Source organism: Muntiacus reevesi, chromosome 3, assembly GCF_963930625.1.
Source record: "Muntiacus reevesi chromosome 3, mMunRee1.1, whole genome shotgun sequence".
Taxonomy (NCBI): Eukaryota; Metazoa; Chordata; class Mammalia; order Artiodactyla; family Cervidae; genus Muntiacus; species Muntiacus reevesi.
Window position 1 is genome coordinate 212960476 of NC_089251.1, and position 13206 is coordinate 212973681.

Genomic DNA, 13206 nt, shown 5'->3' on the forward strand with positions numbered 1-13206 from the left:
GGTTGCAGGATACAAAATAAATATGAAGAAATTTCTTGTATTTCTATACACTAAAAATGAACTATCAGAATAATAAATTAAGAAACCTATCCCATTTACAATTGCATGAAAAAGAACAAAATACATAAGAGTGAATGTAACCAGGTAGGTGAAAGATGTGAACTTTGAAAACTACAAGATATTAAAGAAATTAAATATTACACAAATAAATAGAAAGATATAATGTACTCACGGATCAGATGAATTAATATTGTTAAAATGTTCATACTAGCTGAAGCAATGCACTGTTTCAATGCAACTCCTATCAAAGTACCCATGCTATCTTTCACAGAATGAAAACAAGATAGTCTTAAAATTTATGTTAAACTACAAAAGACTGAAAAGTTAATACAATCTTGAGAAAGAAAAACAGTATTTCAAACTATACTACCAAGATATAGTAATCAAAGTGCTATGGTACTGGCAGAAAAAGAGACATAGATCAACTAAAGAGAATAGAGAGACCAGAAAGAAACCCAGGCTTATATGGTCAATTCTTGATGACAAAGGAGGCAAGAATATACCGTGAGGAAAGACAGTCCCTTTAATAAACAACTTTGGGAACACTGGACAGCTACATGTGAAAAAAGAAAGAAACAAACAAACAGTTTTTCTATACTGTATGCAAAAATAAACTTAAATGGATTAAAGACTCAAGCAGAAGATCTGAAACCATAAAATTCCTAAAGGAAACACAGGCAATATGTCCTTTGATATCATTCTTAGCAATAATTTTTGGATCTGTCTCCTCAGACAGGGGTGACAAAGGCAAAAATAAACAAACAGAACTACATTAAACTAAAAGTTTTATGAAGGTGAAGAGGAGAGTGAAAAAGCTGGCTTAAAACTCAATGTTCAGAAAACTAAAATCATGGCATCTGGTCCCATCACTTCAAGGCAAATAGATAGGGGGGAAACAGAAACAGTAACAGACTATTTTCTTGGGCTCCAAAATCACTGCAGACAATGACAGTAGCCATGAAATTAAAAGATGCTTGCTTCTTGGAAGAAAAGCTATGATGAACCTAAACAGCATATTTAAAAGCAGAGACATCACTTTGCCATCAAAGGTCCATATAGTAAAAGCTATGGTTTTTCTAGTAGTCATGTATGGATGTGAGAGTTGGACCACAAAGAAGGTTGAATGCCGAAGAACTGATGCTTTCAAACTGTGGTGCCGGAAAAGACTCTTGAGAGTCCCTTGAAGAGTCCCAAGGAGATCAAACCAGTCAATCCTAAAGGAAATCAACCCTGAATATTCATTGGAAGGACTGATGCTGAAGCTCCAACACTTTGACCACCTGATGTGAAGAGCCAACTCACTGGAAAAGACCCTGATGCTGGGAAAGATTGAGGGCAGGAGAAGAGGGCAACAGAGGATGAGATGATTGGATGCCATTATCAACTCAGTGGACATGGGTTTGAGCAAACTCTGGGAGATAATGAAGGACCGGGAAACCTGACATTCTGGAATCCATGGGGTTGCAAAGAGTCGGACATGACTGAGTGACTGAACCAAAAACAAAAGCTTTTACACAGTAAAGGAAACAAAAAAAAACAAAATGAAAAGGCCATCTACAAAATGGGAGAAGACATTTGCAAATGATATGTCCAATAAGGGATGAATGGACTTAGAGGGCATTATGTCAAGTGAAATAAGACAGAGTAAGACAAATACCATATGACATATACCACTTATATGTGTAATCTATAAAACAATTGAACAAACATAATAAAACAAATCGGCTTGTAGATACAGAGAACAAACTAGTGGTTGCCAGAGGGAAGAGAGACAGAGGGATAAGTGAAATAGGTCAAGGAGATTAAGAAGTACAAACCTCCAGCTGCAAAATAAATAAGCCATCCTGATATAATGTACAGCATAAGCACGATAGTCAATAATAATGTAATAACTTTTCTGGTAAATGGTGACTAGACTCAAAGTAACTAAATCACTAGTGGTTATTTTGTAATGTATAGAAATATCAAATCACAAAGTGGTACATCTAAAACTAATATAATATTGTAAGTCAAATATTCTTCATTAAAAGAAAGAACAGTAAATTATGTTGTCACAGATTTTAAATTGGGTGTGTTAGTTGCTCAGTCATGTCCAGCTTTTTGCAACCCCATGGACTGTAGCCTAGCAGGCTCCTCTGTCCATGGGATTCTCCAGGCAAGAATACTGGAGTGGGTAGCCAGTCAATTCACCAGGGGATCTTCCTGACCCAAGGATTCAACGTGGTCTCCTGTATTGCAGGTAGATTCTTTACCATCTGAGTCACCTGGGAAGCCCCAGTTTGTTTTTACCTAAAATAAACTCCTCACACCCCCACCAAATAAAAGAATATATAGTCCTCTCTCAGCATTCATGAAGGATGGGTTCCAGGAGTCCCTCTAGATACCAAAATCTCCAAATGCTTAAATCCCTTACATAAGATGGTTTAGTGCAAGGAATACACTTGACCTTCAGCCCTCTGTATCCCCTGGGTTTGCATTCACAAATTCAGTTAACCACATTTAGATCTGTCTTTGTTTGAATCTGCAGATGAGAAACCCGCAGATATGGAAGGCAGACACTCTAGCCAATAGGTAGTAGTTTAATCTATTCTAGGAAAGATCTTAAGGGGCATTAATATTTTTCTTGAAATAGCCTTACAAACCTACATTTACAGACACATAAATTCTGCCTACATCATCCAGTGCAGTTGAGGGATTAAAAAGAAATAGACACAAGACAGCTTTTATGTTCTTTGCATATGAGAATTGAGACCTTTGTGAACTGTTGATATGGCCATGTATTGTACATTTTAGTATTTATTGATATGAAAAATATAAAATCCATTATTTTTTAAACAGACATCAAAAATTGTTTACATACTGAGTAGAATTATTTTCTTTCTTGCTTTGTCTTAATTCGTTACTTCAGATAGGCTCTCAGCCTATTCCTGATCAAAGATATTTATGTTAAATGCCATATAATAGAGCCTGTTTTATCCACAAGAAGGTAAAAAAAAGCTCAACCTGAGCAAATTTTCTATGTGACAAGGCTATTGTCTTTACTGAAAGTATCAATAGAAGCGCCAATCCTCTATTTAATATAATCAGAAGTCTATGAACTGTTTGAATTGAAATGAAAAACCATAATGATGACATTTATATCATCTGTCACATTAGATTTGCTTGGTCTATATATCTCTCCCTGGAATAATAGTGATTTATACAAATTGCTTCTCACTGCAATCTATATCAGTATAAAGATGCCACCAGATATATGGAGGATTTTATTTGCTTCAAACTGAATGTCTGTTTAATTGTATTTGCCACTAAATGAAAATACTACCCTCTGGCATATCTGTTTAGATATAATGGTTAATTTACTTTATGGGTTTATAACTTCAGCTTCTCTTCCATAGTTGAAAGCCAAACTTTCTCTTTGCAAACATATGTATATGTTACTATATGTGTATAAGTCATATACATAAACACCTTTATGTCACAAATACAGTAATTATAAGTTTATTACTCCATGATCTTTATTGGCTAGGTATGTTTTCTTTCCTCTTGCAGAGGAAAGGAAAGAAAAAAAAAAACAACCTTCCTTGGTTGCTGTTAAACTCTAGAAATACTTCTTGATGAAGGGCCTGAGGACAATCTTGCCCTCTGAAGGATACATTTGATGACTGAAGAAATTCAGGGTTGTCACAACTTTTGAGGGGTGCAGAGACTAGGGATACTGCCAAACAACCCAAAGACACAGGACAGTCATACACAACAAAATATCCAGCCCAGAATGTCAACAGTGCCAACGTTGATAAATCTTGAATTACAGAATTGTTTTCTTAGCACTATGAAGTTTCATTATTAAGATATGCCTACCTAGAACCAGATATTTCTATTAAAAGTAAGCATCTTTACAAAATCTAAAGAAGTTAATTTATATAGATAAATTACTTTTCACATAAATGTACTTCCAATCAATCCAGCTGCACTTTTAGTTATCATTTGAAATACTATGGACTTCTGAATTCTTTCTGGCTGTAACCATTCTGTACCCTACGGCGCAAGGCCTACTCCGGAGTTGGCTGAATCCAGGTTCTCTCATCCTTTTCCCACAGACCCTCTTTTCTAGGAAGGAAGAGTGAACGTGCCCCAAGAACTCATTCTCAAGCATAAATCTGACCTGCTGCTGCCCAGCACTCTGGCATCTTTGTTTTCCATAACAGGGCCCTATCTCAGCTTTTCCTCCACCTCAACAACCCTTTTCTCTGTTCTTTTCACTGAATTCTCTTCTTCCCATTCTTTCCATGTGGGTATTGCTCAAGGCTCTAACACAGAAGCTCTTCCCTGCCCCCTCCGCCTGAGTATGCTCCTTTGAAAATCTCATTTACTTTCTGCTTTCAACAGTCATTTCTAGGTGATTATTAAATCTGCAATTTAAATCCCATTCTCTTTTCTGAATTACAGATGTTTGCCTGGGCACCAGCTGTTTCGCATAATTTTGCTGCTCTTCTTACAGTCATGTCTCATCTCCTCCTTCACGCACCTTCACTTAGCATAAAATCATGCTGGTTGTACCTCATGTACTTGCCTCATCCATCTACTCAGTATCATATACAAATGGCCACGTTTCAAAAGCAGAGATTCATTGTATGACTGCTTTGCCAAAATGCACAGTGCAAACTCTTCACCGTATATATGGGAAAAGTCCTCATCCTGACAGTAGGACCTTCTCTAATATGCCTGAACCAATCTTTTTTAATTCAACAATGTTTTCACCCAAAGAAACTCAACCTTCCAGTCAAACCAACCTGATTCTTGATCCCATATACACTTATATGTATATTCTCCATGTACCTTTCCCACCAAACTGCACCACGTTGCTGCACATTTCATAGGAAGACTTGGTTCCCATGCTCTTCCATCTCCAACTTTTTCTCTCCTGTGAACACCCAGAGCACTTGTGGCCACCATTTTTTAGTCCCATGAGTTTTTTGTCTCATTTGCATATCACCTGATGAAGGACAGAGATGGCATTTCACAAGTTTATTTGGTCTTACTCTACAGCATTGAACATGAGGTCCTGCACGTCATTCCCAGTTCAGTAAACAGGTCATATTTAAAGTGCAATCTATCTCTTACCCTACATCGTCAACTGCTGTTAGGGCATTATATTTTCTCCCAAATTCGACTTGTTGCATCTCAGGTTGAACTCATCTTCCCATGATTGTTAAGATTCCTCATTTACAAATCCTTATATTTTTCAGGGTAGGTTGTTTTTCTTATTAACCATGTTTTTGGAAAAAGTGAAAAAAACAAAAACTACTCAGTCTTCACTTCTACACTTTCCTCCTCTTTCTATAACCATCAAATGACTTTCATTGAACAATTCATAGCAACCTCTTAATTAATGTTCCTGCTGCTCACTTCCTTTATTTGAACACTGACAATAACAACTAAGTTTGTTTTGAATGCTTCCTCTGTGCTGGGCATTGCCTCAACACTTCATAACCAGCAATTCATTTAATCTTCACAATGGTTTTATTAACCATGAGACCCAGAGGGATAGAATATCTTCCCAGTTAATAACAGAACTATAAAATGGTAAGCCAGCTATAAACCCAGGCACCTTGGCACCAAGGATGAGACCCTGAAATCACATGCTCTGATTCCCATCCTTGACTTCATCTCTACCTACTATCAGATTAATTATATCACTTTCCATTACATAAAAATATTCTCCATATTCTTAATAGAAGAAAAATCCTATTTCTTGGAATTCAAGGTAGACTATGCTCAATTTCTCCCAAAGGTACTGGTCCAAGCTTGTTTATGCAAGAGTGCTTCTCTTCAGCATGGGTAGGTTCCCTACTCTACCTGAAGTATTATTATGCCCCTCTCTTCATCATCCCTGCCTCTCTGTTTGATTCAGGCTCCTTTCTCTACTCTTTCTCTCACCCAAACCCTCCACCCATTCATTAATTCAGGAATCTCACACTAACTGCTGATCTGTCAGATCTGGTTTTGCAGTATTGCTTTTTTCAATGTGAAAGTGGAAGTTTGGGTTGCTCAGTCATGCCCGATTTGTGACCCCATGGACAGAAGTTCACTTGGCTTCTTTGTCCATCAGATTCTCCAGGCAAGAATACTGGAGTGGGTTGCCATGCCCTCCTTCAGGGGATCTTCCCAAACCAGGGGTTGAACTCGTGTCTCCTGCATTGCAGGATTCTTTACCATCTGAGTCACCAGGGAAGGCAAGAAGATATTTAGGAAATTCCTTGGCAGTCCAATGGTTAAGACTTTGCCTTCCAGTGCAGTGGGTGTAGGTTCAATCCCTGATCAGAGAGCTAAGATCCCACATGCCTTGCAGCCAAAATGTTGAAACATGAAACAGAAGCAATGATGTAACAAATTCAATAAAGACTTTTAAAAAATGGTCTTCATCAAAAAAAAAAAAAAAAAAAAAAAGACTAAAGTTATATAAAAATTGAGAGGTTTCACAAAAAGATTCAGATTCCTGGTTCTTCAGAAAAATGGAGAGATCTGGCAACATTGAGACTGTATGTTGCCTCATAATAATTGGCAGGACCTGAGTGGTTGTTGCTTTATTTAAGTGAAGCGGGCCCCACCCCTCCCTACTGTCTCCTCAATACTGAGATCAAGGTAATAGTCACTATTTAATTTCTGCTAATGTTGTGTGTTGTTTAATAGCAGCACCAGAGGAAAGTAAAATATATCTTATAGTAACATCTATTTGAAAAACTGGAAAATAAAAGGTAAAATAAGATTTCTTATGATTAAGAAAAATATTTCATAAAGCCAGTAAATATTACTCTTTTAATTTTAGTAACCAATAAATGCTTGTCAATGGATTGAGTGAAGAGAAGTAAGCATGCAACTATTAATAAATATATTATATATTTATAATATATATAATATAATAAATATATTAATAAATATACTCGACACCTTGTAACTAGGCAATTTCCATATGTCTTTACATTAAAAACTGACCAAATCTACCTGAGGTAGGTAGTGTTATCTCCATGTAAGAGAGAAGGTAACTGAGTTCAGATGGGGTGAGTCACCCACAGTTACATGATCATGTAGCTATTTAGTAGCGTGGCCAGGACTCTATTGGGATTGACTTGGCTGAAACGTCTAAACCTTTGCTACACAGCATTCTTTTATTTCACCAGATTGCTTAATAATCTAATTGATTGTTAATGCAGAGCACAGATACTGTTACTAATTATCACAGAGCCAGGGGCTCATACTAGCTAATGAGAGCCTCTTATGTGCATCTTTCTCAGGTCATCTTTCCATGTCACCTTGCATGAAATCAGCTATGTTCAGTTCAGGTTAGTCACTCGGTCATGTCTGACTCTTTGTGGCCCCATGAACCCCAGCACACCAGGCTTCCTTGTCCATCACCAACTCCCAGAGTTCACCCAAACCCATGTCCATTGAGTCGGTGATGCCATCCAGCCATCTCATCCTCTGTCATCCCCTTCTCCTCCTGCCCTCAATCTTTCCCAGCATCAGGGTCTTTTCCAATGAGTCAACTCTCCGCATCAGGGGGCCAAAGTATTGGAGTTTCAGCTTCAGCATCAGTCCTTCCAATGAACAGACTGATTTCCTTTAGGATGGACTGGTTGGACCTCCTTGCAGTCCAAGGGACTCTCAAGGGTCTTCTCCAACACCACAGTTCAAAAGCATCAATTCTTCGGCACTCAGTTTTCTTTATAGTCCAACTCTCACATCCATATGTGACCACTGGAAAACCACAGCCTTGACTAGACGGACCTTTGTTGACTAAATAATGTCTCTGCTTTTTAATATGCTATCTAGGATGGTCATAACTTTGCTTCAAAGGAGTAAGCGTCTTTTAATTTCATGGCTGCAATCACCATCTGCAGTGATTTTGGAGCCCAGAAAAATAAAGTCAGCCACTGTTTCCCCATCTATTTGCCATGAAGTGATGGGACCAGATGCCATGATCTTAGTTTTCTGAATGTTGAGCTTTAAGCCAACTTTTTCACTCTCTTTCACTTTCATCAAGAGGCTCTTTAGTTCTTCTTTGCTTTCTGCCATAAGGGTGGTGTCATCTGCATATCTGAAATTATTCATATTTCTCCAGGCAATCTTGATCCCAGCTTGTGCTTCTTCCAGCCCAGCGTTTCTCATGATGTACTCTGAATATAAGTTAAATAAGCAGGGTGACAATATACAGCCTTGACATACCCCTTTTCCTATTTGGAACCAGTGTGCTGTTCCAGTTCCAGTTCTAACTGTTGCTTCCTGACCTGACCTTCCTCAAGAGGCAGGTCAGGTGGTCTGGTATTCCCATCTCTTTCAGAATTTTCCACAGTTTATGGTGATCCACACAGTCAAAGGCTTTGGCAGAGTCAATAAAGCAGAAATAGATGTTTTCCTGGAACTCTCTTGCTTTTTGAATGATCCATTGGATGTTGGCAATTTGATCTCTGGTTCCTCTGCCTTTTCTAAAACCAACTTGAACATCTGGAAATTCACAGTTCATGTATTGCTGAAGCCTGGTTTGGAGAATTTTAAGCATTACTTTACTAGCATGTGAGACGAGTGCAATTATGCGGTAGTTTGAGCATTCTTTGGCATTGCCTTCCTTTGGGATTGGAATGAAAATGGACCTTTTCCAGCCTTGTGGCCACAGCTGAGTTTTCCAAATTTGCTGGCATATTTTGTGCAACAGTTTCACAGCACCATCTTTCAGGATTTGAAATAGCTCAACTAGAATTCCATCAGCTCCACTAGCTTTGTCTATAGTGATGCTTCCTAAGGCCCACTTGACTTCACATTCAAGGATGTCTGGCTCTAGGTAAGTGATCACACCATTGTGATTGTCTGGGTCATGAAGATCTTTTTTGAGGGGAGTGTTTATGCCACAGAAGTTAGCAAATGCTAAAAGTTATGGCTTTTTCTTTCTTTGATGGCTAGGCATTAAACACTTACCAGTATATTCTTTTTAATGAGTAATCTGGTCATTTGAGGTTTGATCTGAAAGAATCTAATTCTTCATTTATGGGAAAGTCTCCCCCTAAAATTAAGAAGCTAAAAAGCTGAATAGCACTATGATTAAGAAAATAAGCTGCCTGGTTGATGGTTCTTGTTTTAAATACCTGTCCTGCTACTAGCTATATAACCTTGGGTAAGTTATTTAGTGTCTCTAACCCTCAGTGTTTTCACAACTCAATATCAAGAAAACAAACAACTCAATCCAAAAAATGGGCATAAAATCTAGATAGACATTTCTCCTAAGAAGACATACATCTGGCTAAAAAATCACATGAAAAGATGCTCAACATCACTAATTACTAGAGAAATGTAAATTAAAACTACAATGAGGTATCACCTCACACCAGTCAGAATGACCTTCATTACCAAATCTACAAACAATAAATGTTGGAAAGGGTGTGGAAGATAGGAACTCTCCTACACCGTTGGTGGGAATGTAAATTGATTCAGTCACTATGAAAAACAGTATGGAGGTTCCTTAAACTAAAAATGAGCTACCATATGATCCAACAATCCCACTTCTGGGCATATATCCAGAGAAAACTATATTTGAAAAGACACATGTACCCCTGTGTTTGTTGCAGCACTCTTCACAATCACCAGAACACAGAAGCAACCTAAATGTACATCAATAGAGGAATGGATACAGATGTGGTACATATATGCAATGGAATACCACTTAGCCATAAAAAGATTGGACTAATGCCATTTGCAGCAAGATGGGTGGACCTAGGGATTGTCACAGGGAGTGGAGTAAGCCAGAGAAAGACAAATACCGTACCAATCACTTAGATGTGGACTGTAAAAAAGGGTACAAATAAACTCATCTACGAAACAGAAATAGAGTTAATGGTTGTAGGAAACAAACTTGTGGCTCAGGTAAGTGCATAGAGGGACAAATTAAGGGATCAGGATTGACATATATCCACTACTATATATAAAATAACTAACAAGGATGTAGTGTATAGCATAGGGAACTCTACTTAATACTCTGTAATGACCTATTCATTTCATAAGGGAAAATAACCTTAAAAAGAGTGAATATGTTTATGCATAACTGATTCACTTTGCTGTACTCCTGAGACTAACACTGTAAATCAACTATGTGTGTGTGCTCGGTTGTGTCTGACTCTTTGCAACTCCCTGGACCATGGCCTGCCAGGCTCCTCTATCCACGGGATTTCCCAGGTAAGAACACTGGAATGAACTGCATTTCCTCCTCCAGGGGATCTTCCCAATCCAGGTGTCAAGACCATGCCTTCTGTGTCTCCTGCAATGCAGGTGGATTCTCTACTGCTGAGCCATTGGGGAAGCCTAAACTATACTCTAGTAAAAGTTATTTTTTAACAAGAGAGAGGATGAACTTTCTGGTGAATCAGTTCTTGTTTTCAATCCCTGTCCTGTTATTAGTTACATAACCTGTGGAAGTTATTTAACGCCTCTAAGCTTCAGCTTCTTCACCTATACTTCACAGATATGGTAATTATCTTAGGTAAGGTTTATGTGGTCCAGGTACAGAGATCAGAGGCGGGTGTTCTCACAACAGAGGTTGTGTTCTCAGCCTCTAAAATGCAGACCTGGACTGCTGGGTAGGAAATGTCTTAATCATCAAGGCTATAATAAAACTGTCAGAAGTAGAAAAACATCCATATAAATAATGAAATAAAATTTACAGGGTTTTTCCTATATTGGTGAAAATATCACAAAATTTCAGTCAAAGACCCCTGTCTCGCTCAAATATTTTAGTTATGCTCTGCTTAAAATACTTAGCTCAAAGTACTGTTTAGAGAAATGAAATGATATCTTTAAGGCACCTAGCACTGTGCTTGGCATACATAAAAGTCATAATAAATGTAGCTATGTTTATTAACCTTGTGGGGAATACACCTTCTGCTACTAGTGCAAAAAAAAAAAAAATATTTCTCTTCTTTAATGTTAATTACAAAAGCAACCAGAAAAGTGTGAGCAAAAGATTCCAGAACAACATTTGTTGAAAGAAGCCACCAAAGACAGAAGACTTAGATGCAGAAAGCTCTGTTGGGTCCCATTAGAAATAAAAGCACGGCTTGTTCATGATTTTTCTCACTGATGCTCACAGCATTCTCTAGGAACCACGAAGAGCAAGCCTTTGTCCTCATAGAACACACTGAAGTTCAAACTTCTGGAGCCCCATGACTGTGCATTTGTACATTTATATGCATTTGTACTCTGCCAAGAATCCAGAACCTTGTCATATCTATTAGCAAACAATTGTTCTCTAAATGTGTGTGTGTGCGCGTTAGTTGCTCAATCGTGTCTGACTCTTTGCAGCCCCATGGACTATAGCCTGCCAGGCTCCTCTGTCCATGAGATTTCCCAGGCAAGAATATTGGAGTGGTTTGCCATTCCCTTCTCCAGAGGATCTTCCCAATCCAGGGATCAAACCTGGGTCTCCCGCATCCCCTCCATTGGAAGGCAAGTTCTTTACTTCTAGCACCACTTGGGAAGCCCTGTTCAACAAGTAATGAGATTAAATAAGGGATGTGTGCTAAGCTACTTCAGTTGTGTCAGGCTCTTTGCAACCCCATGGACTGTAGCCCACCAGGCTCCTCTGTCCATGGGATTCTCCAGGCAAGATTATCGAAGTGAGTCACCATGCCCTTCTCCAGGAGACCTTCCTGACTCAGATATCAAACCTGAGTCTCTTATATCTCCTGCATTGGCAGGCAGGCTCTTTACCACTAAGGAATTTATGGCTTTCTGTTGGTGTTCCCATGATGAGATATGAAGGCTTTAGGAATCTAAGTAAGAGTATGGCTCAAACGGAAGGTAAGAGAAGCTTGTAAAGCAGAAAGTATTGGAAGAGAGGGGTGATGTGGTTACTGAGAAGGAAGATCAAGTGGTTTAAAAAATAGCATCTGGGGATATTCCCTGCATGATGAGATCATCCTGTTTACCCATATGAATCTTCCTTGACATCATTATTATGTAGCAAATCTTTCAAGGTTTGATATTTGGGATTTGAGGGTTTGGTGATCAAAAGCAGAGACATTACTTTGTCAACAAAGGTCTGTCTAGTCAAGGCTATGGTTTTTCCAGTGGTCATGTATGGATGTGAGAGTTGGACTGTGAAGAAAGCTGAGCACTGAAGAATTGATGCTTTTGAACTGTGGTGTTGGAGAAGACTCTTGAGAGTCCCTTGGACTGCAAGGAGATCCAACCAGTCCATCCTAAAGAAGATCAGTCCTGGGTGTTGATTGGAAGGACTGATGCTGAAGCTGAAACTCCAATACTTTGGCCACCTGATGCAAAGAGCTGACTCATTGGAAAAGACCCTGATGCTGGGAAAGATTTAGGGCAGGAGGAGAAGGGGACGACAGAGGATGAGATGGTTGGGTGGCATCACCGACTTGATGGACATGGGTTTGGATGGACTCCGGGAGGTGGTGATTGACAGGGATGCCTGTGTGCTGTGGTTCATGGGGTCGCAAAGAGTCAGACATGACTGAGTGACTGAACTGAACTGATCAAAAGCTAAACCCAGTTTGAACATGAGCATGAGACAGGGCAGAGGCTGCAAAGGTACACGTGTTACAGTCAGCAACCCAAAACTTTTTACTTGGTTGTTGCATTATATATGCCCTGAAGTTGCTACCTCTAAAGCATGAATTGGGCTGGGGGGCCACTGATCTATTTATTGAAGTACACAGTGTATCAAGAACCCTGCTAGCTCCTAGAAGTAGAGATGCTGCTAGTTGTCACACAATATCCATTCTGTACTTCTTCCATAAAAACAGAACTCAATTTTTACTTAGGCTGACAGTGTAACTGACCACCTTCTACTTTCTCCAGCCTTCTTTTCAACAAGGTATGTGTAAGTGACTACATTACAGCCCCTAAGATGTACACAGGTGTGTGGTGTGGGACGTCCAGGAAAGTTACTTAAGAGCTGACTCAGTTTCTTGGCCTCTCTGTCCTTTCTTCTCTACCTGTGTATTGTCTGCATTGAAGATAAGATGGCTTAACCCCAGAAGTCCTCTTTCTCCATGAAGCAAATCTGAAAATAAAACCCCAAAGGTATCTGAGTGGAAAACTGAAGGAATTAGATAACTGAGCCATTCATCAAATCACCAC